A 26134-nucleotide genomic window follows, 5' to 3' on the forward strand; every position below is an offset into this window, starting at 1 on the left:
TTTCAGTGTCCACAGGAAATTAACAGCTCATTGTTATTTCCTGTTCACCCCAAAACTGCCTGGAAAAAACAAACAAGCAAAACCAAAATCCCTCCATTTACCAAAGGAAAGATCATTAGAGGTACTGGAGTGACTAGAAACATAGTGCCTAAAAATATTCAGCCTAGTTATTCTGCTAAAGTGAAGGTAATGTCAGCAGGGTCATTGAGACTGCAAAATGAAAATCCATTTTCATGTCATTCCATTATGTATTTTTATACCTTTTCATCTACCTAGCCACATGTTGCAGTTGGAATACAGCCCTCAACAGGCACTTCACTGTGCAAATGGTAAACATTTGCACTTCTGAACGTGGTGGAGTTTTGCTATGGACTGTGATGGTATATAATGAAGCCATTAATAGGAATGTCAGATACAATGGCACATTTCTGGCTGTCATCAACCTCATCCTAACAGTATTCAGTAAAATGACAGAAGTATTTTTGACTCTCTGTTTATGATCAGCTCTTCTTATATTGTGAAATGGTATTGCAATACATCAAGGCATTGTCAAAATGAGTTTGTGACCAATCAGTAAGTTATATCGCACCCAAGATCTGTGCAGGAGGGACCTTCGTGTTCTGTATCATTAATAAACTTAACTGGAGCAATGCAACAAAGCTCATTATATTCTTGGCATCGTTCTTCAGTGAGTGCTGAGAAACTGCTTATTCTCCATTTCTTCAAATTTATTATCCAGCTCTTATAAATGAAATTAATTAACATGTTTTCATCTTGTCAACTACTGGGAAAAGGCTATAATACATGAAATAAGATTTCATATCTAGCCAGCTGGATGGGTTGTTCTACATTTTGCACCATCAGAATGACTGCAATTCTGTGTCTTTTTCTCATTCATATATATATGTGTGTGTATATATATATAAGAAGAGGTAAAAGTAGGCATGAGTTGTACTTCACTGTATGAACACACACAAAATAGTCTGCTTTTTGGATGAATGGAAAATGAGCATCTTTTAATATATGTAAAAAGTTATTATTGTATTTTTTAACTTGTTTTATCAGTTGGAGACATACTGGAGAACCCCACTGAAAGTAGAATAGAAAATTTTTTTTTTTTTTTGCCATCATATAAATATTTTGTTTTTGACAAGAATCCATCAGTTTATAAAGGCACACACTGGGATATGGCCTTCTACAATTTTACGTACCAAGGCTTTTGGTTATTCAGTACTTTCCTGAATGGGAGGGCATAAGAAAACCCCAAAATATTTCTGGTATTTCTTTCCAGATAACAGCAATCTGTTCAAACATCACTTCTAATTCAGTATCTTTAAAAAAGCACCTCTGTCATTTGCTATTTTACCAGTATTCAAAGATTATTCATATCAGTAACTGCCTTTGAAGTATAATTCCAGGATGGGGTAATTTTGTGTCAATTTTAAGATTTCTTTAGACTCAAATGAATTTTTTCCTAAATCAATGCACAAGCCACAAACCCACCTTTAGTTTTTTTAGTTCCCTGATAATATTATGATGATCACTGATAACAGAGACTGCTATTGGGAAACTAATTGTAATGAGTAACTTCTGAGAGTCTGTAATTACAGACTTCACCTTCCTCCTGTTGAAGGCAGAGTAGGAGCAGGGCCAGAAGGCCAGATTCCCCTCTGCAGGGAAATGTCAGCACTTGGAACTGAAGACCCTGTAGTCTTTCTCTCTCCTCACTGGCCTTCTTCAGAAATTATAGCCAGAAACCTGCCAAGATCTTTAAGGCTCCCCAAGGGTGAAGGCTTAGCAAGGAAAGCTTTATCGGGAAACAGAGGCCAGGTTCTACCACCCCTCAGAAGGTGGTGGAGAAGAGCATGGCAACAGAGACCTGACGGACCTGGCTACTGACCACAGGGCTGTTATGCTTTGCATGCGACTGAACGTGAAGGACAGGCACATAAAAGCCACTGAACGGCCACACAGACACTGAGAGGGGAAGAAAGGAGTGTGTGGAAAGGAGTGCTCAGCACATGGCAGAGCTGGGCCCCAAAGAGCCCTGCCAATGCCCTACACCACAGGGAACTTCCAAGGCGTTTCGAGGGTAAATCCATGCTTGTAACTTACCAAAAATTGAATCTGGCCCCTTCGTTTTCCATATTATGCTGCTTTATCTTTGCCTCCTCCCCATAGCACTGGGCACCCCCTTTTGTTCGTTATAGCATCTAACGTTCTCCTGACAACTCAGATACTCAGAAAGCACGTCAACAAGTGCAGTTAAAATATCTGAAATCTGGTGTGCATGTTGCCCTGCACCCGCAAAGGTACTCGTAAAAGTGCAACAAAGACAACATTTTTAGTTTTACCTGCTGCTGCAACCTTGTATTTAGTTTCTTGTTTGAGAGAGAGACTTTCGATACCCAACCACATATTGTGTGAGCCACAAAAGTCAGAGCAATGCTCTGGTGGGCGTGCTAAGTATTATTTTACTAAAAACTTGGGGAAGAGGGTGAGGAAGGAGTTGCTGGCTGGCAGGTTGTTCCAAAATCCCATACCTTGCCTGCGGCTCCCACCCAGCAGCTGAAAATTAATATGGACAAACAAGCGGACCTCACGTCCCTTTGAACAGCCTGTCCGCTGCTAACCTGGACATGCAAAGATACAGCTGGTTTTGTAGTCTCTCTAGCAGCTCATGCATATTTTTCCATTACAAGGGCCTTCCCTTCTAATTGCAGAAGCATTAGCAGGGATGGGAGAAATTTCTCATTAGCCTCCTGGCAAAGGAGGGAATGAGGCCAGAATTGTTTTCCCAAACCGGATATCAAGGGAGGAAACTCCACAAAAATCCCAGGGATAAGGTCTCTTTAATACCAAGAGATCTTTGCAGCTACTTTTTCTACCGACAGCCAGAGCTACGCTGTCTTTTGCCTCCAGAATTACAACTACCTACCAGTTATTCACAGAGCCCTATTTTCTATGAACAGTACAAAGAGATTGATGGGCACAGACAGAAGATCATCTCCATAGCACAGACAGAAAAGATGAGAACAACTCAGCAACAACGAGCTCAAGGCACAGTCTCTAATGGCATGTCCTGTATCGGTTTTAGTTGATTATACTTGCAACAGAGACATTACATCCTTTAAAGCTGTGTTTATAGAAAAGCAGAAATATGTTTCACAATGACCCAAAACAGTCGGTTACTGGAGCATGCCTAACTTCTTTTTTTTGCTTTTCATCCTACAACAAAAATAAATATCCAAGATTTTGAATCTGCTGCAGGTGGCAAGACAGAACACAGAAGAGAGAATTATCCTCCCATTACCTATGCCTAAGTATATGCAGTGTAATAGTTTCAGCTTCTGCTCACTTCAGAAGTTGTGATTCCCCCTACATTACTGGGATAACATTATCACTGCTCCTTCATCACAACACAGATGCTGTGATGCATCTGGTAAGACTTCACACTGATGCTTGTAAATCCCATGTTATGACTGCAGCATAGAAAACAGTGTTTAATGTTAATGCTGCTTTCCTGGAATACAGTTAAAAGGCATTAAGAGAGAACATCTGTAGGAGCACTACAGAATCTTTGTCAAAACAGTCAAGACAAAAAAAATATATGCAATGCTGAAGGAAATGTGTCCTATCTCGGTTATAAAGAACACTATTGATCATCAAAGCAGATAGTTAAATCAATCAGTAGTTTGTTTTGCATCAGTGAGCTCTCAGCATATCTGTCTGTCCAAGGAAAACTACTGCTACGGTTGTGTCCATTTTCATATGCAGCCACGCAGCGCTGCATTGCTTGGGATTTCAGCAGTGCCAGTAAACATTGAGTAAACATTTGTATTTACTCACAAATTTAACAAGTAAAACTATTTTATTCATGCAAGTCTCTCCATTGCCCAATTTCATTTTTTAAGTCTGCATTTTGAGACTAAACTAGTTCAAAACATCTTTTAAAGTCATTATAAAACTAAGGATGAATCAAAATATCTTTAGGAAAAACAAAGCTCGCCCTAACTAATCCATATAAATATTGTGCAGAGATACATTTGTCACAAGTTCAAAAAACTGAAACTTAAAATTTTTGTCATGCTCACTGCTTCTCAGCATCCAATATTGAAAGGAACTCCCAACCCTATGATCAAATCACACACTAATGTTATGAACTGAAAGAACTGCATTGCAAGGGCAGTGATGCACAGCACAAGGAATTAAGTCATCTCATTGTAATATCATGCATGACAAAGATATGGGTACCATCATTACAAATGATAAGAAATAAAGCAATAAGGAGATTTACCTGGAGTAGTTACTGTGTTCTATTCCTGATCTGTTTCATACTCCTGTCAAGATAAACACCCCTAAAGTATATTTTCCACTTTATGCTAATATTTTATTCATGACATATGTGTTCTTCATTATTTAGTGAAGAACTGTAAGGTTTTCAGATGGAAGGCACAGGGCAGGGGGAACAGAAATCCCCCCAATTCCTGGCTCTCGCAACTGAACTCTTATGCAGGTGGGCAGCAGGATTCTGCTGAAGGGAAGGCGCAATGTATGCAGCTCCTCTCAGCAGCGCTTCTCTCCCCAGCAAATGCAGCGCGCTCACGGTGGAACAGCCTGCAGTAGAATAACAAGAGAATTTCTCAAGTGCTAGTGTAAGCGAAGGAGGGGGTGTGAGAGTAAGCAAGGAGAGAAAATGCTTGGGAAGCTGCTTCTCTCTTCAGCTAATGCGTGCTGTATGTCCCTCTTTCACTGGGGTCTTGTGAGGATAGGCACACCAAATATTTTAAGGCTCTGAGATGCAATGTGAGATCAAACACAGACCGTTGGCTAAAATAACCAAGGTTAGGGAATGCAAAATATTAAGTTTCCAATAGCAACATCAACACACCCCTGTTGTAGCTCCTGTAATGTGGTGTACATTTTGAGACAAACAGCAATATTGTGTGATACATCATCTTCGGCCTGAGATCTTGCAGAACTGCAAAATCAGTCTTGCTCTACTACCCCTCCTCAACACTCATTTGCCACTGTTTAAATTTTGTTTGCTTTTACAGATGCCATTTTTCCCACTGTATTCTTTAATATTTTCTCTCCTCTGATGGTGAACAAACAACTAAAACGTTAACCCTTGCAGGCACTTAGACAGCTTACAGCCCACTGCTGGAGAGTAACTTAAGTGACCATACAGGTGAAAAACTATTTTGCATGTACAAACCACTGCAAATCTACACAGCGCACATGCTAGAAATAGAAAAATCCAATGTTTTTCAGATCTGCGTAAAGCCCATCCAGCCATCATGCAACAGAAGTGTAAAAGACCTGCTGAGCCTCACGCTTTGTGCACGAGGGCTACTCATCCGGTGTCCCCTCCTGCAGCTCCCTGGCAGCTCCAGCAGCTGAGCTGACGTTCAGTGTGCAGCACTGGCACTTGCCCCTGGCCCTGCATGCCACTTTCCTGGGGCTGGATCCTAGGCATCCTCTGCATGTACTCTCACAGTTAGCTCCCAGCACGTGACTGCAAATGGCACCTTTTGCATTAAACAACAGCAGCTGAAATGCTTGCTCTCATACGTATACTGCTAACAGACGGCAGATTTTTTGTCTTTAAAGAATTCTAACTCTTAAATTACTACAGCCTCTTGTCCTTGCTGACTTTAATTATCAGCTCTAAGTGATATGAACCAAGTTCTCCCTCACTCACCATTTTAAAACAACATTATTTACAATTAGTTTTTTTAAAAAAGCATTGTTCTGTTAATAGTATTCACAGTGATATAGTAAGGACTACACTGTAGTAATAATAGCTCAGAGAAGTTTCTCTCTGGGAGAATTTTCATCCCCATGTGGTTTATATATGCTAATTCCTGTGCAAATTAAGAACCCACTGACACATCCTATTATAATACTTGCCCATTTTGTACATGTGTTTGGTGAAATCATCGCACTCATACTACGCTTTGGAAGAAGAACACGTTCCAGCCTGCATTGTTGCTACGACAAGAGATGAGATACGGATCCATCATGGGAGTGTATCCTCCAGTCTGGGAGGTGGGTGTTCACTATCACTAAAATGGCATGGACAGTGGGTGGCAGCAGGTTATCATTTCTTTCCTACATTATGTAATTAGTACTGTCAGTCACAGCCTTTTAAAAACTCAGAGTTTGAGAAATAGAACAAACTGATGCATTTTTATTTATTGCTTCAGTATTCTAGCCTTTAAGATTCATATTTTCTGTTCTAAATAGCCAAGCATCACAACTATTTTTAAAAGGGAAGCCTGAGCTTTCCATCACTGTGGAAACTGAAGCTTTAAGGGAGATCACGACAAGATCCATAATAAAATCACGGCTGCCAGCAATTTCACACAGCATGCAAAGAAGAAACCCCTTAACAACATCATGTTGCCACTAGACACAAACTGCTGACAACATACCAGGAAGTAACAGCAAAGAACGCAAGCTAGACCATGAGTGCCATGTTAGCGTATGACAGAGCCCAGCTGGGACACTTCTGGATGGGAAAGGGGAAGGGGCTCGTGCTTGTGAAGGGAGGGAGACGCAAATGACAGCCCAACAGGCTGTGCCGTATGTATTGCACTGACAGTGCCTGCTCTGGTGAGAGCTGTGTCAAAAAGGCAAACACAATTGCTGAAAAACTTTCAGAAGAGCACTCTCTCAAGGCTGAATGCAGAGACCTCTAGCAAGTCAGGATTGGGAAAATCAGCACTTTGAACAACACTTGTATGAGTCCTGATCTAAGCCCTGGAGATGTGATGGGTCTGACGCATCAAAAAGAGAAGAGCCTTGTGGTTATTGCTCCCTGTTGTACATTATTAACATAAGGGCCAGGAACATCCATCCCTTTGTGAAGATTAGACTCCTCAGATCTGTATATCAGAGATAAGTGGTAAAACTGATGTGAATCACTATTGTTACAGGGCTGTAGACCCCAAGGCCTCAAACTAAACCCAGGGAACTGTACAAACAAGAGGCATTCCTTGCCTAGGGGAGCTAATCATCTAAATGAAAAAGACAGGCAGGGAGTAGGAGGGGAAGCAGAAGCACAGAGAGGTGAAAGCAATTTGCCCAAGGCCACACAGCCAGTCGGAGAGCAAACCAAAAATAGAGGCTGACCCCCTTTGATTGTCAGCCCATTGTTCTCTCCACTAGACTGAATCTCCCATGGTGGATGTGACTTTAAATGGGTACTTCTGTTTTGTTGCTGTCGTTTTTAAAAACAAAGCATGATGGCAACGTCTCTGTACTGAGCTGCTGTAACCGAGGCCACACAGCACTTTTAGAAACAATAACATGGAGAACTTTTGCTAAGAGAAGGAAGCCAGGCCCTCAGACACAGGGTCTGGAGAGCACATCCTGATTACCAGCTACTCCTCTGCCACTAAAGACAAGGGTTACTGCAGTTTTGAAGGCGCTCAGCATCTATGCCTTTACCAGAGCAAACCCTGGACAAGAAGTGCAGTCAGCGAATGCAGCTAATGGCAGATGCCATTAGGAATGGAGAAAGGGTCTGGCCCTGCAGAAGGGTTAATAGCACAAGAGGATGTCTGTAGTAGCTCTCAACCTGGCAGGTTCTCCTGTGTAGAACTTGGCACTGCCAAACATGGACTATTGCTGATGACTGATTAATATCCTGGCTTCTCCATACACCACTCCAAGCTGCAGGGCACTTGTCTTTTTAAAGCACAGGTTTTCATACCCCTTAAATGTCACTTTAAAATGCAGTAAAGTTTTCCAAAAGACCTATGTCTATGTCTGTAAAGGCAGCACCAGTGTTACTTCAGGCATCACAAATGCAAAACAAGGCTTCCACCAATGTGTACCTGAAGTGGTTTTCAGAAAACCTTTATGAGCACATGACATGGTACGTGGAGGCCTCTGCAGGAAGAACAGCCACATGTGCTGTCCTCATGGAAGAGGAGGAGGAATTCGATTACCTGTGTTCTGATACAAGGACAACTTATTCCAAGTGCATCAATATTTTATTCCATTCATTTCAGAACAAAACCATATACAATTCTTTGTTATGTTTTTAAACACATGAGGGGATGAGGAGAGGCTGGGAGAGCTGCGACTCTGTGCTGGAGAAAAGCTTTGGGAGTTCTTATCAATGTGTACAAACATTTGATGGGAGAGAATGAAAGAGGGAACCAGAAGCCGCTCAGCAATACCCAGTGACAGGACAAGAGACAATGGAAAGAAATGAAAACACAAAATTCTATCTAGTTGCAGGAAAACACTTGTTTTTCCACTTCAAGGGTGGTAAAATAGTAGAACAGGTTGCCCAGAGAGATTACAGAGTCTCCACCCTTGGAGATATTAAAAACTTGACAGGATATGTTCCTGAAAAACTTGCTCTGGCTGACTCTGCTTGAGCAGTGGGTCTGGACAAGATGACCCAACAGGTTGCTTCCAACCTCAGCGATTCTGTGATTTGCCGGTGCTTCAGTATACAAACAGCATAGCTTGCTTGCAATCAACCGAACTACAGTCAGTGCAGGTGTATACAAATGCTTCACCATAGTTTCTTGGTGTGCTTCTGCCACCAGCAGATCACACAAAATTAAAGAATTTAATGCTAGTCTTAAGACTTAAGTGTGACAAGTAATTAATTCCTTAATAAGCAGTGCTAATTCACCTTTATATCTTGTGTCCTTCTGATAGCTACTGTGCATATTCCACCACTTCTGACCTTTTGGCATGTGAATGGCACTCATTCACCTTACTCCCACTAAAAGTCAAAATGCAGAAATTATCTCAAATTGAAGGCAAATATGTAATTGACTTCATTATAGAAAGCAGAGATTACTACTTTAACAGATGCAATCATGTCTGGCACAAAAGCCAGTGAAATTTGTGAAATGAGTGAAACAATGCAATTTATAAAGATATTGTAATCTACTATTATTATAGGAAAGATACAGACTCACATTCAGAAACCAAAATGCAGAATACCATACTTCAAGTGAAGGAAGGAAAATACCTTAAATACTTGATTTACAAATGTTAAAAGCATTGTAACTTCCTTAAGCAATAAGCTTAATTAAGCTTTATTTACAGTAGTAAATAAAGATATTTAGCACTTACCCTTTTTCCCAAGAGAGAAGCAAGAAAACTATTTTTCTGAACTAGTAAAAATTTCACAATTCCTAGACTGACTTGATTGAGAAACTAGTAATTCTAGATGTCTGTAATCTGGATTTCTCTCTATCTACTTCTCAGATATCCAAATACAAAAAATACTTGAAGGCAGATGGCAGAAACAGTTTCATAATTCCACATATCCACGTTTCCAATACTATCTGGGAACGGAGTCCTTTTCAATAATACAGGAAGACACAGAAGTTCAATTATACAAAACAATTATGCATATGATTGAGTATAATTTCTTAAATGAAATGAGCTACAGATAATATAATAGAATAGAATAGAATAGAATACAATACAATACAAAATGTAACAATACAGATGAGATACAGATTGGGGTTGTTTAGCCTGAAGAAGGCTGAGGGGAGACCTTATTCCTCTCTATAACCACCTGAAAGGAGGTTTTAGTGAGGTGGGTTGGTCTCTTCTCCCAAGTAACTTGCAATAGTATGAGAGGAAATGGCCTCAAGTTGTGTCAGGGGAGGTTTAGATTGGATATTAGGAAAAACTTCTTCACCAAAAGAGTGGCCAGGCATTGGAACAGGCTGCCCAGGGAAGTGGTGGAGTCGCCGTCCTTGGAGGTGTTTGAAAAATGTGTAGACATGGCACTTTGGGGCATGGTTTAGGAGACATGGTAGTGTTGGGTTGACAGTTGGACTTGATGATCCTAAAGATCTTTTTCAAGCTTAATAATTATATTATTCTATTCTATAAAGATTTTACAGAATTGTATGCATAGGCTGCTCTGTATTTTGAGGAAGAATGATGTCTTTCCATATATTTGGGTAATACCTATTAGTTCATGGGTGCTATTAGAAAATAATAATAGAATAAGCATCACCAGTTGCAACTTCTTTCATGAGAATCCTCTTCTGATTTAAATCAGCAAGAGGATTTAAAAGATTCACTTTACTGGAAAAAATAAATTTACTCTGTGTGTAGCCACCCACTCCATACTCAGTATTTCTGAATATAAGTTCTGCAGCTATGCTTGACTGTACTTTTTAAAATTAAAGACATTAAAATTCCTAAATGTATACAAAGGACCTGATAAGGTTTTAGAGAAATTAGTTCTATTAACTTAAAAGCAATACTTATATAATTACTTAGAACCCCTGCAGTTCTGAAATACAGTTCTGAAAGAGCAGTTTCAAGGGTTTGAGAATTAGTATGGGGAGACCAGAGAAGGGATGTGGGACTTCCTACTACCACAGCAACCCAAACAGTTATGCGCTCTCATTTCTTGTTTGGACATTATCTGAGACCAACATCTACAAGCAAATCCCCAGGATTCATAGGTGAACTTTGTTTGACAGCAGCAGAAAGAAGATCCCTCTACCTGAAGGACTTTGGTTTTTTTCCCTCAAAAAACCTGACTATATTTAAAAATAATGCACCTGACAAGCTAAAATACTGACTACTTTATTATGATGACAGTGTTGGTATAGGAACTGGTCTTAAGATTCAACAGTCAGACACTAAAACCTGTGGCTATGGCAACCCCAGCTTCCCGTTTATTCCTTACAGCACAGCGGTATTTCAGAACACAACATTGTCAAACTAGAGTTAAAGAAAGCAAGCTCAGGAAATTTATGTAGTGACTGAAGCAAAAATTGAAAAACAGCTAGTAAGGTGGCAAGCTTTAAAAAATTAGGATTTCTGAAACAGCTTAAGTTCATACCACAGATCAGCATTAAAGTAAGAAGACTGAAGTTGTAGTTTCTCTTCTGCATGCTCTGAAGTCCACCATGTACTTAAGTTACACATGGATTTTAGTTCAGTATAGTTCACATCCTGAAAATTTGCCACTTTCAGGTCAATATTGTTGTGTAACCACAGAAAGCAAGTAAGAGACTTACCACAAAAAAATCCCAAACAACTGAATTTTGGTTCTCTTACACTACAGAGCAGACTACTGTGGCTAGTTTATTAGGAGAGTAAGCATGGGAGCAGGCATACTTGCTTACATAAAATGATACTTCCTCAGGATCTCTGGGTACGCAGGGCTCTGTTGGAATAACAGTTTCCAGCAAAACAAAAATGCAGTTACTCTAGGCACAAACCTAATCTGACAGCAACACAGGAAAAATTTGGATTAAGATTTCATAGTACTAATTCCAACACTTTTTTAACATAGGTCAGTATACTCCTTTCTACCTGGAGAACTGTTTTGACCAGTATCACAGGAAATTGTTAAAAAGATGTTCACAACTGTCTGTTCTTCTACTAGAAGAGAACACATGCAGGAAGCTGTAAATTTGAATACTTTCCACTAAGTCCTGTGTAATAGCTACCCATAGCTGTTCTGCTGTACGCTTCCAATAAAATTAAGTGCAACACCCATGAGGGCAGCAGACTGTAAAACCTTTCATAGGAAATAAGAACCACAGATAGGAAACTTGCTCCTGCAAACAAAAGGCTCTTACATAAGATAACCTGTCCTAAGCAAGACAAGGAACCGTCTTGCTTGTAAACTCAGCACAGAAAGGCAACTTTCTAACTTGCCATTAGAATCAGAGCAACCAACGGGAAAGACAGTGAAAGACAGAAATATGGTGGATAAGTGTCCATGGTTTACAGATAATTCAAATGAAGTTTTTCTTTCCCCCCGTAATCTGCAGATTTTAGCAACTGGTATTTAAAAAAAGAATAGGTTTAGGTAACTGAGGTTTCTTTTCCCAAGAGAAGTATCAGACGTAAAGGAATCGTGCAACAACTTAAAACAGATTTTAACAATGCTGCAGTTCCCATCTGTGTTTGATCTGGTAGAACAATGCAAGGCGCTTAAGAAAATCACTTCTTCTTCTAGGTGCAATATTTAAGAGGCCTTTGAGAACCTGAATTAAAGGTTTTTCTTTATACATCTGTAAAACTGTAGGTCTCCCTTGCAATTAAATTATTAAATCCAATGGCTCCAAATTAATCAAACATGCCTTCAAATTGAAGTAGTACAGCTCAGACATCATGTCTGATCATTATTTAAAGTGCTCATATGTTGTACATATATTGCATCAAAATCACTCCCTCGGGCCTGGAAATAGTGTAAGTATGCATTTATGCAGGACATGTTTCATTAAGTAATGCTGACATGAAGCTGACATGTTAGCTCCCATAATTTATGAAAAGGGTTTTGGAATGGTATGCAACCATTTCTTTTTTAAAACTCTGTTTCATATATATGTATATATACACACACACAATGGCACTATAAACATGACAGTAAAAAAAAAATCCTGTTAATTCTATTTTCACACCAGAGTAGTATCAATCTTGTGCTCTTTGATTAAACTTCCTTAGAAAAAGATGATTACAACTGATAACCTAGACAGTAAAATTTAAAGAGAAGTTGGCAATACTTTTAATTAGAACTTTAATATGGTCCACTGTTTGCAATGTCACCTTTAAAGTCAGAAAAGGCAATCTCTCCCAATACTAGATTTTTCCCTTTCATGATTAACACTTAATTGATCATCAGGAGCAGTAAAGGGATCTTGAGTTCAGCCAGGCTTGCAATGACAAGAGAAACCATGCTCACACTGTCAAATAATCCATGCTGAAACAATCCCCAGCTCTGCATTAATTAAGGTTATAACTTGATTTTCAGGCTTTAAAGGAAATTTCCATAGGGGGCTGGGAGGAAGGAAGGAAGCCACCCTCCAGACCTGAAAAAAACCAACACTAGAATTTACTATTGCATATCACACAGTATTTCTGCAGCAAGTCCATCAGTATTAAGGCCCTACCATGCCTGACAACAACAACAACAAAAACACCAAGTATGAGAAGATACCCACACAAACACACACACAGAAAAGCCTGCAGTCTGGTAACATGGGCAACAATCTGTAAGACAAAAATCGTTTGCTGATCTACCAAGCCTTGATGGATGCTCCTAACCAGAGCATGTGGATGGCTCCACTGCAGCAATGCCCTCCAAGCTTTCAAGTAGGCTGTGGCCAGACAAGGAGCACCAGGTCTTCATGCCTCACAGCCCAGTGCTGGAGATAGGAGACTATATTTTATACCTGTATATAAACTCACCTTCAATGGGAAAGAAAACTTTCACACGAGCATTAAAAAAAAAAAAAAAAAAGTATTTTGACCCATTCCTTTACAGATGAGAGACATGGATGTTTTCATAGAGGACATCTTACAACCCTGAATAAATCTCTCATCCCCACTATGTGAATGAAACAAGGGAAAGAAGTGCTCTTAACTGAAACAAAGCTCGCTCTTCCTGCTGTTTCACAGCACCTGCTGGGGTCTGAATGCTTTTTCAGTATATGAAACTGCACTGCAAAAACTGGCAGACTTACAGTAGAAAGTAACATGGCTGCAACACAATATGACACCCTTATACGGTGGCTCCTTGGCTGAAACCAGCTATTTAAGTGCAGGGAATGATAAACATACCCTGTAATGCAATTAGCTTCTTAGCACAAAAGGGGCACAATGATCAGAAAAAGATTTATTAGCATCACATAGGAGAATACTCAGTAAGAAATGAAAATACTAATCAGCAGTTGGAAGTGTGTTCCTGTTAAGTTAGCTAATCACACGGCTGTCAGGAGATGGGCAGGTAAGGTCTGAAGTATACTGTAAACTGGCTTATAAGGACTGTAAACTGTCTTACAATTCACTGTTACTCTTAAGATTACCTGACACATCTCCATCTGTTGTTCATTACTTTGACAAACGAACTCCTCTGAATTAAGTGTGTTGTGCTGGGGATTTGCCTTACATTAACTATTTTGAAAAAAATATCAAAGTTGTTCCACAATTTCTAAGGATGAGGCTAAAGAACAACATGCTTTTCACATATTTGGAAACTTTTATCTTGTGATCTTTTCTTTGAGAAGCTTTGCTCTTGAATGCGGTGGAGGACAGCTTCTGAAACAGACACGGGACAGTTTGTCTGGGAAAAAAATCACAATGTTTGGTAAAAGTACGTGCTTTTGAGAAACCACAGTGAAGTTTACAGAAACTTAGCAGAGTGGTGTGACCCTGCTAACACACTCTACACAAAATAAAAACCCGCTCAGTAAATATCACTAAAGCACATGCTCTTGCAAAGGCAGGAGGAGAGCCTGAATCATCTGCTGTTGACCGATCTCCGAGAAACAAACTGACAAAGCATCCCGTTTTCCTCTCATGCTGCTTCCAAAGCCAAACACCTGCAAGGTTTGCTGAAACATGCTGACCTTGCTAAAGATGCACATAGGTCTCAGCCTAATAGCACATGCGGAAGACTGGTTTTGGTTTGTTGCTTTTTTTTTCCTTTGTGGAAGGAACGCAGAAGCTGTGACTGCTGTCCAGGAATGTCGGCTTTGTCTCCAGGGCAATTTTTGGCTTATTGGCCACATTATTCCCAGCTTCTGAAACAAACGAAGCAAGTGCTTCAACCTCTATACAGTCCTTCTTTCAATCCAGCCATGTGACCACAATAAGACAGATGTGCTATGGACAAACCATTAAGAAATCACAGATTGAAAAAAAAATTTATAATGTACATGTCTGAGTTACCCCTTCACAGTCACCTTAATCCTTGCGATGCATACATTTCATGGGTCATCATTGCAGCTTATATGCTCTTTAAATATCTTTGTGTTACTGAGATACTTGGAGAATGGGGTTGCCTTTAACCAATCCCAGTGACTTTCTTTTTGTAGCCCTCAAGCTTCTACAGAATGTTAAAAATACTTTTAAGAAATTGAAAAGCAAGAAAGACCACTATATTACTACTGATGCAAAGAATAAATCTACTGTATTAGCTGATAAAACATAATGTGGTAAAAACATCCAAGACCACTATGATTGACCTGAACTGTATCTCTTCTCAATAATAACCAACTCTTCTATTTCAAGGTAAACCAAGTGAAAGGGAAAACAGAAAAGTGAAATGTTACCATGGAAATGTTTGACACCAAAGACAAGCGGAAGGTCTCTAGGAAAATGGCTCAAGTTTTAAATAGCAAGTATCCAGTGTAAGCACAAAAGCATAAAGCAAGCAATCACTCTGGAGAGTATGTTACGTATTTCTTTGCACGAAATTACTTACCTGTTCATTTGCCTTTAGTTTTCTCAGTCCATGGACTAGAATTTGCAAACTGGAATTTCTAGTATTTTTACTGGGAAATGAACTGCTGAAATTGTCTCAAAAATGTAGGATTTTTTTTATTATAATGTTATATTTTCAACACTTGGTTTTAATTTTTAAGCCTTTTTCAATCTAGCATTGCAGTCAAGAGCCTGCAGCATTAAACTCATGTAAAAAAAAGAATTTGTAAATTTGTGCCAGCTGTCCCAAACTCCGCAACCCAAAAGCTCAACTTACATCTCAAACAGATACAGCTACATTAAGGTACGTAACTGCAAAGAAGAATTACTCAAACAACTAAAAGAGGTAACAACCACAGACTGTAATTCTACCAGGTTTGCAATCTCAGGTTAGATTTTCAAGATTTTTAAAGAACGTTTTTCATTCTCGCTCATACTGTACTGCAACGCAGCAAAGGCCGTGGTTCATTTGGGGATGCAACATGAATATGCAACATGAATACACCAATATTGAACACAGCAGGGATAGTGTCAAGTCACTGTCTTCTCCAGAAAGGGCTTAGGATTTATCCCCTTTAAGAGATCAGTGAATAATATGTATTTTAAAAGAAGACTGTCCTGCTGAACGTAAGAGTAAGTGGAAGTAATTTTGAGACAGCAAAGGAATTTTAAGAGTTTGTAACAGTGTAACATTATGTTTTAATTCCCTACTGAGAAAGAAACTTTCAGGTATAGAGAATGGCAGAAAAATCATGGCCTAAGAGTCAATTCTACAAATATACCAAAAGGTTTCAGTGATTTAGTGAAATCGGAAGTCCAAACAGCCTGCCCTGTTCTCTGTCATTATGCTGTATTATGGACAGAAATTATTTTGAAATTAGATTAAATTCAAATTAATCAAGATACTTATAAAATTTTCAGAATATTTACTTCAACCCCCTGAATGTTTTTGTTAACCCTAGGAGTAATATGGAGTATTCCACTTGTGAAGTATCCCTCTTGTGAAGCTCTGCTTCAAATATTAAATTCATTTTAACTTCAGTTATGGAAGCACAAACGGTACTGGCATAACAACATCAAGTAACATTTAACAGATGATGTTAGTGAATATTTATTTACATAAACTAAACCAGGACCACATGATCCCATTTGACACATGCCTGCCGACTCTGAAAGGCAGTTTGGTTTCAGGGTGGTTCTTCCTCCCTCTGACAGCACCACTATGGACTTTTAAATATTCCAAATTAGCATTTCTTCTGTCCTTGCAACAAGGCCAAACAGGTTGTAAATACACAGAAAAGCCATTTAGACATGGTGCCATTTAGACATTTACACACAACTAAATGCTTGGCATCAAATGAAACACAGAACCTGAAAGGACTTCTTATGTAGGCTTTGTCTAAATCAGTTAAAAGGCCGTAAGTATTTCGTAATCTTTCAATGTAAACTTATGAGAACAGGAGTAAGCAGAGGAAAATAACCAAAAATTGTGATAATGATGTAATAGTAGAAAGCCAGGCAACTCAGCCTCATGGGAGGAACTTACTATCTCTTGGAAGAAAGTATTTTTCTATTGCAAATCCACACAGACTAACCTTGCAGAAAAAAGAGGGGAGGGGAGCGGAGGGGAGGAGAGAGGAATGGTACAGCTCACTGTCATAGGAAAAAACAGAGCTCATTTAAATCTTGATGTCAACTTGAATTAATTTACTTTAGACCCACAGCAATTTCCTATGACACTGCAGGCTTTTTAATTATTAGCCATAAAAGCAGCAGTCTTAATAAATCCCAACAGCAAGGATAATGGCAGTCTCATTTTACTTTCTGCAGACTCTGAGGCAGTAACTGCTACGTTTATTCTGAGGGCACTGTTCATATCGGAGATGAATCTGTAGAAGCATCTGGAGACAATTATTCAGCAAGAATTAAAAGCAAACAGACCTGTGAGATTTGCATCTGAAAGGAGGAAGCCCTTCTGCAATGGAAAGGGCACTCTGCCAGTGCAGAGGCTCTAAAGATGTGCTACCTGGGTTTTGGTACAACAGAACATTTTACTCCATCTAGGAAGATGGTGAACTAGCAAAAGCTAGCCATTTTAAATAAGAGGAGGATTTTCTGCTCATCGTATATATGTCAAATAGGAAAAAAAGCCAAGCAACCAATATGTTGCTGTTCTGATGGGATTAGGAAGAGTCACATCACAGAGAAGAAATAAAGCTATTTAGCACCTGGTTCCCCACCCCAACTCTCTTTAGTTTGCCAGAATCTTCACTACCACACAGGAAAGATGTTTTTAGCTAGAGGAAACCTTCACAAGAGCACGGTAGGGCAGTTACACTTTGTCTTGGCTTAACAGAAACTTCCCACTACTGAGGAAATTCTAACACAGAGTTCCAGTTCAGAGCGTTCTCTTAAGAAGCTAATTCTTTCCCACCAGATCTTGAGTTTTTTCTTGCAAAACAAATAATGGCATTTTGGAGGTACCATCTATACTGTTTAAATAACAATTTCCTCAGCATGCAGAGCACCTCTGCAGAATGATCCAGACCGTACAAATTAAGGGGATCATTCAGTTTGCTACATGATGATTTTATCTTCCACAGGTTATAACAATGGAATCAGTAACATACAGGACAAAACACTTAGGATATATGTTAGCTCACTGTATTTCTACAATCCCTGCTAAAAGGAAATTACTTACAGAATCTCAATTGTCACTTATATTAAGCTCTTATTCCTGCCCCTGGTCCCCCAGATGCATCTTTGTAAAACTTCATCTGCTGATCCCCAGTGAAAGAACAGTAGGTGCTGCTGTTTGTATTAGTACACCCATTGCTGAGTCCATGAAGAGAATTTGCTATGATTTAAGAAATCTCATCACAATGGACCAGGTTACTTGGGAAAAATCTCATCAGAAGAATTTATTATATCAGTTGTCCGATTTAAACCAAATCAGCTAGCCTCAGACAGAAATCTTAATGAGTCTGTTAATTAGGATGTATGATAATCCCAATCTCTGTGATAGGTAGGAGAAGACGCATTTTTATATTTTTGTCTCACTATTAAAAAAATTATTAAAACAATGAAGTCTAGTCTCTAAAACCAGATACTACGGAGGAAGTGTTTCCCTTCACTAAATGCAAGGCTTTTATTTTGGTTTGTTTGTGGTGGGGTTTTTTTTGTTTGTTGTTTGGGGTTTTTGTTGTTGTTGTTTTGTTGGCTTGGGCTGTTTTTTTCTGATCAAGATTTCCCATCTGCTATGGTCTCAACTAAGAAAATTTGTGAGGGCTCTCCTTAAATTTCACTTGACAAAGGTTTGGACAGGAAAGGTTGCTTTTCCCACAGGTGTCTCTCAGGTTCAGTTGCACTGCCTTGACCATAGAAAAAACACACCACTGCAGTAACAGCAGTAATGATCAGCTTCTAGAAATCTATTTATTTTGGATCTGATGGCAGAAACCCCAGATCTGTCTCCCCACCAGCCCACCATTTCACCATGTTATAGTACACAGGGAAGCAAATTCTGAGTCATCTTGAAGGCTTTCTAACTTTGGACCTACCTGTGGGGTTACTCCATCCTCCAGCAAAACAGAATAACTTATGCTCTCTGCCTTGGAAAGCCCTTCCTCAAAATCATAATCTGGCCAAGAACAGGCAGGCTGCAGAGGACACCTGGACACACAGTAATGCTACCAGAGAAAAGTAGACTGGTGATACCTTACTTCTGATAGATGAGATGAGACTCTGGACTGATCCTTACAGAGGATTCAGAAGCAGAAAAGCTTTAAAACGGTTTACCTAGTTAACTGGATATTTGTGGTTCCTTATTAAGACACAAAATATCAGAGCCTGGAGCCTTCCAAGACCCTGATTTCCCATATGGAGCCTGTCACATCCATGTTTTTTATTCAGACACTCCAGGTCTGTACAACCTCAGATAAAAAAAATAATTATACAAAGCCCACATGAACATACTTTATCAAGGTAGGGATTATGTCTTTCTCATATTGGAGCAAAAAAAGGAAAGGCAGGGTGACCTTCTCAACACCAGATGATGAGCAAGTTATGAGTAGGAAGCAGAATCCAGTTCTGCCTCCTACTTCCTCACCTGATTAATTCTGTCACCTACAGAGTAATAAAAAAATTACTCCCTCCATGTACTATAAAAAAAAACCCCTATCTATAAGGCATTATATATGTTATAAAAGACATGGGGATTCATGAAGGAAACACTTGTTTCCTCTGTAGCAGGATCCATTAATTTCCTACCTTTAAATATACATTAAAGCTATGGTTTTATTTTAAGTTCTAACCTTCATAAACCTTCCAAAGACATCTGAAATGCACAGGATCAGCACCAGCTGAAATGGAAGTGTCCAAATAATTTTGGAAGCCACGATGATAACCTAAATGAAAAGAGTGCAAATATCAGACAGCTCACAAGATTCCGTACAATTCAGGAGCCATTGCCTGGCTTTGTCAATCAGATTGTACACATTCACTTTCTATTTTAAAAAATAATTCTGACAACTAACACTATTCAGCTTAAGTAATGCTGGGACAGCAATTTTCACTGTGGTACAGAAAGGGTATAAGGATGTACAGTGTATTTATGTGCCTTTCAAAAAAACGGAGCAGTATATTTGAACTGAGAGAAGCAGAATCTTTGTGTGACAAGAATTAACAAAGCCCATGTAAAGGCCAAACCACATACTGGAAGGCACCCAATTATAAGCAGCAAGACAGTTTAGAAGTAGTGCTGATCTCTATTTGCCTTCTGGCAGCACTCACCAGTTGTACCTGGGATTTGGGCAGAATTTACAGGTGGTCCTTCCCTTAGAACCTCTATGCTGAAACTAAAGGAATTGACATCATTGCCTATTATATTTCACCAAAAAGGAACTAGGACATGTAAAGTTTAACACAGCTGCCCTTAGACAGAGATGATCTGAAGGAAAGCTGTAAGCCAAGTCCTAACTTTCAGAATTTCAAGGCTGTCATTTCCTCCCAGGACTCTCTAGCATCAGTAACTGGTGCATCTAAGCAATTGCAGCTGTGGGATGGACACTGCCAAACTCGGCACAAGGCTTCATGAGTTGGCATATATGTTTCATCTAACACAATGCTAAGTATTCCTTTGAAAGTCAGCAGATTTAAATAAAGCACTCAAAGGAGCCTGAAGGGCTGGAGTCCTGGCTATCTCAGATCAAAGAGGATTTCTGTCCTGAAACCCCTCCTTCAACTTCTTTCACATCCAGATTACTCTAGATGCTATTACTGTAGCTAGTCAATGCTGATCACCTGAGTAGTTTATTTGGCACCCATTAAGTAAGTAAGTAATTAAGTAAGTAAGTAAGAAAAGTAAGCTGTCACTAAAACAGCTTACAGTTACCACTACAGTGGTAGTATCACAAAAGTGATATTACCACTACAGTGAGCTCGCTAAAGTGAAGGGTTTTGAATTGACCTCAGCATTTTTCTCAAAGAAAAACCATGAAAAAAACTTGAGTATTCAACTTTTAGGTATCGACAGTCACCTAAATTGTGCAGGGTGTATGGTTCGAGGGTCAGCCCGCTTCCCACCACCACCTCATGGGAGGTTTTAGGGAAGGAAGTGCCAGACTCTCCTCAGAGGTGCCCAGGAAGTGACAGGAGGCTGAGGATGCAAGTGAGGACATTGGAAATCTTGATTAGATACATGGAAACACTTTCACCATGAAGGTGGTCAAACACTGGAACAGGGGCCCTGAAAGGCTGAGTGATTTGCATCCTTGAAGGCCTTCAAAACCCAACTGGAAAAGCCCTGAGTAACCTGCTCCTCCTGGTCCTGCCTGGGGAAGGGGACCAGGCTGGAGACCTCCAGGGCTCCCTTCCAGCATGAATTATTCTGTGATCTTGCTGCCAGAGTCCATCCCAAGGAGCAGGCGTACATGTAAGCGTAGCTGTGTCCCATGCCTGCTAACAGCTTTCAAGCTGGCTCAGCTTCCAAAAGTGCTGCCTTCACCAGCGCTGTATAACCTGCTGTGAATCACTTGCTCTGTTTCACCTTGGACCTCCCTTATCACCAGGTGGGTGCCTGCTGCCCTGGGGGAGCCCTAACCGCTACAGCCCCTGGGAGCAGGTGGCTGTAGCACCTGACACGAGGAGGAATAAATCATGTAATTTTTCTGGCTGACTGTTCCAGTTTTTCTTTTTTTAATCTACTCATGCAACAGGCATATTGTAGTCATAACCATCTAGCTATGGAGCTGGAGGTCTGGTTTTGCTTGGACTAATTATAGTAACACTGGAATATGGTAGGGTATGGAACACGTGAGGCAGGTGTCTGTCAAACAATTTGCAAATTATATACTGGAAGTGTTGTTCAAGGTCCTGAATGTTACCCTCCAGTGTTCCTAATCCGTTATGCAGATATGTGCTGTTTAATTGCCAGTTGGGAATTACGATGACACGTTACATGACTAATTTTTCAAACTATAATTGCACTATTCACCCCACCCTCCTCCTCCTCCTTTTCCTGTCAATCTCCTTTCACTCTATTTTGTTGCTGTTTCTCTTGCCAGATCCACCTTCTTTGGTAGCAAATGGAAAAATCTGAAAGTGGATAAATGGTATTTAAATGTGCTGCACAGAACGGACTCAGAGACCTACACTTTCACTACACTTCAAAACCAACCCTCGCTACCCAAACTCTGTGTAATACTGCTTTGAAAGCTGGTGTTTCCCAAAAATATTCAACCTCTAATTACAATTTCCCTGATGAGAAAAATAACCACTATTGCCACACTATGTTTAGGAGAAAGAGAGACACTTGTTAAGTATGTTTTCTGTGTGAGCGGTCTAGTTTCTATACTTGGAGAAACAGTTTCAGGGAGCAACATTCACACAGACATATTCTAAAATATTAATCTCAAATTCCCTTACATCCAACAGCTCTTTGATCCTAGAAGCAAAACACAAGAAGGCATTTTGATACAGGTCCCAGAGCCTAAGGTTCAAGGCACCAGTTGCAATGTTTGTTGTTCTAAACATGTAACAGAATTACTTCCTCCCAAAAATGAATGGCTCAGGATTTCCAAAGCATAGGGGATAGAGGCATTCAAAATGTAGTTCACAGTGGACACTTCTTCACAGTACAACACTCTACAGGGTTTGTTTTTTTCCCCCTCAGGAAAATTTCCCAAAGCATTTTTGATCAGAAATATGCACTGCCATCACAAAGGTCTGGCTACTGGTGAGTTTGCAGGATTGGAGAAACAAGTCATAAATTTCTTCTTTGCCTCTAACAGCTATTAGTTTACTTCTTATCTTGCCAGATACTTAAAGTGCTTTTGACAATTGCAACTACCTGAGATACAGAAAATCTAAGAAGTCCCCTAGGTTACGAAGCCCTGCAAACACATCAGTGAGACAAAATTACAGATGTAACTACTGATGCAGTTTCTACTATCCTTTACACTGATATCCTGTATCATACAAGCATTCATTCAAGTTCCCATAATCCAGGCACTTTTCTATTCTACAAGCCACTACATTGACCAGCCAGGAAAAAACCATGAATACAAAGCAAATCTGTCATGAGCAAATTGAAGACAATGCGAACCATGATGTGTTCATTACCCTATTAACCTCACATACTACCTCAAAGTGTGACATATGATGGAAAAGAGTATTTCTTAATTAAATGAACAAACTCTTTAATTCACCACTAATTATTTCTTGCGGGCTTCATGAAAAGAAAAGGAAAGCACTCTCAAGCTGGAGCGCAGAAAAGTACCCCTCAGTCTTCACATCAATGGACAGAAAGAGAGATGAACCCTAAAAGAACCAGTACTGACATCTGACTCCCAACATATTGCCAAGAGACACCGCTCACCGAATTACAACAAGCTTTACAGCAAATTGAATGTCAAATCAAAAGGATCAGGGCAGCAGTATTACAAATCCAGCAGCAAAGGATACGTCATTATCTTACAAAGATTGCTTCACAAAAGTGAAAGCATTCAGCTGAGGAAGCAAGGCCACTTGGTCACAGAACAGCCCCTGAACAACAGGACTAACAAAACTACTTCAGAAAAGCATTAGCAACTCCCTGTTGGCATGCAACAATCAAGAGACAAAAGTCAAACCATAAAACCATACCATGGCCATTCACAGAAACACACAGGAGTTTTAAGTATTTTGGGGGTCTACAGGGAGAATAAAAGACATATTTGGTAAGATTCTGAGGAAAGGTGTCAATTTCAGCTCCCATGTTTCAGGCAAGTGATTTGTGATCTCTCACAGGCTCCTCTTCAGAATTTCCATGTTGGGCCTCATCATTTTCTAGTCAAAGCAAGCATGTGCTTGTAAAGAATGTACATTTTCACTACAGCAGCTTTCTGATGAAAACATTTTATCAAAGTAATTCCCAAGCACACTATAAATCCAACCCTAATTGGAAAATGAATGGAAAGCTTTCTTTTGCTATGATCAAACAGCACTTACAAATAGTTCACAGCTTCTGCAATCGAAAGTGTTTTGGTTGTAGGCAGCTTTTATTTAGGCACTATGTCAAAATTTGATCTTAATTTCTGAAGCTGTTTCTGCAAAAAAAAGATACAACCACCTGAAACGAATAGAGATGCATTTAGCTTTAGGTCACAGGCGGTTTTCCCCCTACGTTAACATGATTTTATTTGTGGATACAAAATAAATACAAGAATTGTCTATTAGCTCCTAAGCTAAAATGAACAAGATGTTTGCCTGGACAGCTATAGCAAAAGATGAAGGTGTGATTTAGGACAGGAAAGCGCATGAAACATTCTTCCAGCACAGGTAACTCTGGCAGGCATTACCACTTATTTCACGATCCACAAGTGTAGGGTCATATTTTGAAAGCTGAGGGGGTTAAAGATGCAAGAAGTATAATTAACTCTCTAGCCAGACTCCAGCAGTGCTTACCTGGAATAAGACCTCACAAAAACCTAGGTGCAGAAAAGATATGCCAGTACAAAAAAGTACAAGAAAGCCATATACTTAATTCTGCACACAAATTTAGAAAACCTTGTCTTTGGCAGAAAGAGAGGGAAATTGCTTTCTCCGCTTTACTTTTCCCCCAAGTCACAGAAGCAGGATGAGTTACTGCCTGATGGCATACGTAAATGTATGATCTCATAGATTCTTACTGAAGATACTAAGCAGTAACTGCTTCACTATCTATTTCTATTTCACCTATATCTATGAAAGGTGGGTCTGAAGAATAAGATCATAGAGGGACTTATTTATTGATGTGGTTAAGCTTTTTTTTAAAATGACAAATTAAATTCTCACTTTAACTTCTTTGGTAACACAAGAGCCTTTTAAGAGGGTACTTTTCCTGATTGCAAAGTGGATTAGCTAGAGGAAAGACACATTTGTTATTGCCATTGACAGCTAGTGGCTACAAGCATGCAGGATTTCCAATTTTATCACCAAGAAAAAACCCCCTGTGCTAACCACAGGATTTATAATGCTTCTAAGGGTACACACACACAATTGGGCAGCTGTTCACAGTTAACAGGATAAATCTGTTGGAGGAAAAAAGCACTGAGGAGGCACAGAGGGTCTTTGATCCATAGGAAGTGGGATAAAAATAATACAATTTGGCAAAAAAAAATCTGAATTACTTGTGGACTGTAGAAATAGTTTTTATATATAGCTTATAATGACAGAGACAGACACACATACAGTACAGGTATAAATAGTCTTCTCTCCTTATGAGGAGTGTATGGGAGCTAAACCTATGTGGTGCTTAGCAGTTACACTGCACTCCTAAGGCGGGAGAAGACTCTTCCTTCACTGCATAGACCTCCCTCATCTTGATGCACAGTTCCTCAAATTCACAGTGGGCACCACCAAACGTTATGAACACAGCACCTTCAAGGTCAGACTTCCCAACTAGAAAAAAGCAAAGAGCGTGCACACGGCATGTCCCTTTGGGACAGGCTGAGCACAAGTCAGAAGCTGACTTCGCTCTTGGAGGCAGCAATGTCAGCGTCAGCTGGAGCAAGTGACTGATTTCTGTACCTCATCAATGCTTGGCAGTTATACCAATACAGCAGGAGAAACCCTGAAGACTCAGCAAATGCTGAAACAAACATACATCAAGCCAATTAGCAATCTTTCATTATTAATAATTAACAAATGTTCAACGATATGTCTTTGCAAAAATGCACTCTGCTCTGTTTAAAGGCTACCTTAAGAGTGTTAGCAATAGCATGACTTTTTGCTTCATTACATGCATTTTATGATGGGGAGAAAAGTAATAGGCACAATAAGATTTAACAAGTGAATTGTGATTTTCCCTCTTAAAACATAATTCACCATAAATGCCATTTAATAGAGACCAGAAAAAGAAATTCTAATGCAATGACACACAAAGGTACTGTGGCTTGACCCAAAAATGGAACACCTGATCTACATGAGTGGTTGCAAAAAACTCTGCTTACACAAGTTTTTTCTATTAAAAATAAAAAATCATTAGATTTAGTTTTAAAATTTCATTTTTTTCCAAGGGGAATTTTGCAGGTACTAATTCAATGTTATTTAAAATAAACAAGTTTAACAGCTTTTTCAGATTAACATATTTTGAAAAACATTTCCCAAACAACATTATGCTAAGAGGATTTTAGAAACCCAACCCAGAGGGGAAAAACATGAATCAGTAATCAGCCTCGGCTGGGAAAGTAAACATACAGTGGTCCTGAAGAGAACAAGGAAAGGCTGATGCTTGCCGGAGCTGAGGGATGCCCCAGCACGTTCCAAGGCTGACAGATCATCCAATGCTGCCACATGAGCTTGGAGGGAGACAGTGGGGGCTGAAATGCCTGGGCAGCAAACATCTCCTCCTGAATGTCACAGTTCAGCCTAAGTGAAAAGCTCCTGCTCT

At 39.6% G+C, this 26134-nt stretch overlaps 1 protein-coding gene across 4 annotated transcripts in view; it reads right to left on the reverse strand.

Moving 5' to 3' along the window:
* Nucleotides 1–26134, reverse strand: part of MYRIP (myosin VIIA and Rab interacting protein) — a 235896-nt gene that overhangs the window by 89768 nt on the left and 119994 nt on the right. Inside the window, exon 1 of one of the 4 annotated variants that reach the window (XM_075083486.1) lies at nucleotides 4298–4331. The exons of the other annotated variants lie outside the window; for them this stretch is intronic. The gene's annotated coding sequence lies outside the window, so the exon portion shown is untranslated. Of the gene's footprint in view, nucleotides 1–4297; nucleotides 4332–26134 lie in introns of those variants that run through there. 4 annotated transcript variants of the gene reach the window in all.

This window comes from Phalacrocorax aristotelis, chromosome 2 (genome assembly GCF_949628215.1).
Source record: "Phalacrocorax aristotelis chromosome 2, bGulAri2.1, whole genome shotgun sequence".
In the NCBI taxonomy this organism is placed as follows: Eukaryota; Metazoa; Chordata; class Aves; order Suliformes; family Phalacrocoracidae; genus Phalacrocorax; species Phalacrocorax aristotelis.